This window comes from Belonocnema kinseyi, chromosome 4 (assembly GCF_010883055.1).
Source record: "Belonocnema kinseyi isolate 2016_QV_RU_SX_M_011 chromosome 4, B_treatae_v1, whole genome shotgun sequence".
NCBI classification, from domain to species: Eukaryota; Metazoa; Arthropoda; class Insecta; order Hymenoptera; family Cynipidae; genus Belonocnema; species Belonocnema kinseyi.
The window spans coordinates 36397645-36399293 of NC_046660.1; the positions used below are offsets into that span (position 1 = coordinate 36397645).

Below are 1649 nucleotides of genomic sequence, written 5' to 3' on the forward strand. Positions count from 1 at the left end.
GGCTGGCTTTTGTTACAGGGAACCTAAGGCGGCCAATCCAAGGGCATGCATACTGACGAAGGAAGTCAACGTTGTCCCGCTGCTTGAGCTATGTTCCTGAGACCTGATGGCGATAGTCACATATCTTAAAGAAATAGGAAAGATTCTCATGAGATAGGCTTACTTTCCATATGACAGCGATACCAATCCACCAGTGGAGGTACGTACACTGGTGGAATACTGCACGGTAAGGGGTTTTCCTCTTCTGTTGGGGTGCGATGCTAACTCCCACCATACCCAGTGGGGTAGCACGGGCGTCAACTCGAGAGGTTGGTCTCAAGAGGTCAACCTATTGGATACCTAATTACTACCAATTTAGATATTTTTAAAACAATAGCAGTCACTCGACAGTTATGCGGATACCAATCGACATCACGAAGAGGCCGACATTAAGCATGTCCAGGGACAAAATGTCCACTTGTCACTACCTCTGCGACAAGAAATACCGGGTTAACCTATCCACAAAAGAGGAATGGGCTAACGGTGAGGCACACCTGCCCAGTGACGGAGATAGCTGGTTTACAGATGGCTCCAGGAACAAAGAGAACGCTGGAGCAGGTGCATACCGTAGAAGGAACGGAATGGGCTTCACAATTGCGATGGGGTCCTACGCAACAGTTCTACAATCTGAGATTATGGCCTTGCTCCAGTGCGCCTATAAGGCAATGGAGTACGGCGGGAAAAGAAACATTCGTATCTGCTCAGATAGCAGGGCTACCACGGCTCTGAATGGAATGACGACTACGTCGCTGCTAATATGGGAGTGCTTTGAGGCACTGAATAAGCTAGCAGCAGAAAACCGAGTCACTCTGCTCTGGATCCCTGGAAACAGTGACATCAGGGGCAATGAAATATCGGATAGGTAAGCAAAGATAATAACAAAGGAAAATTTTACTGGACCTGAGCCAGTTGTAGGCATTTCCAGTAGGTCGGTCACTGAAGATATTAGTAGTTGGCTGACCGAGGAACATTAGAATGAGTCGGATGCGGCCTCTGGCTGCAGACAGGCTAAAACAACCTTGGGCTCAAAGCTAAGCCCTCATCGAGCGAAAGAAATTCTTAAGCTCGGGAAGAAGGAAGTTAAAATCCTAACAGAAATGTTTATAGGACATGGAAACCTCCGGTACCACAGACATTAGATAGGGCTTGAGGAAAGTCCCCTCTGTCATTTGTGCGGAAAAGACAATGAGACTTCCACTCATACCCACTGTCACTGCCCCGCGATTGCGGGGAAACGTGTAACACTCACAGGCAGTTTCTGCATCAGTGAGTCTGAAATATTGGCCAACAGCGTGGCCGCGGTCCTCTCTCTATGGAGAGAATTTTGGGGCCACGCTTAAGTCTTATAAGGGGACGCAACAGGATCAGCCAAGCGTCAGGGGCTGTGATGGTCTCAACCCAGAATATATAATAATAATAATAATAAAATCATGAATTTTGAGGAGTTCTCGTAGTGAGATAGTGCTGAGAGAAATAGAAACAGAGAGATAGAGATCATGCGCAGGCTTTAGTTAGCGTAGCATTAGTGGGGATATCAAAGAGGAGTCTTTAGTGCAATTTCGAATTGTCGCACAAAAGGGAGTCTGGAATAGAGAGAGAGAGAGAGAGAG

At 47.1% G+C, this 1649-nt stretch overlaps 1 protein-coding gene across 1 annotated transcript in view; it reads right to left on the reverse strand.

Annotated features, from left to right (window-relative positions):
- LOC117171678 (muscarinic acetylcholine receptor gar-2) overlaps window positions 1-1649 on the reverse strand; it is a 97166-nt gene that overhangs the window by 13895 nt on the left and 81622 nt on the right. The window lies entirely within an intron of this gene.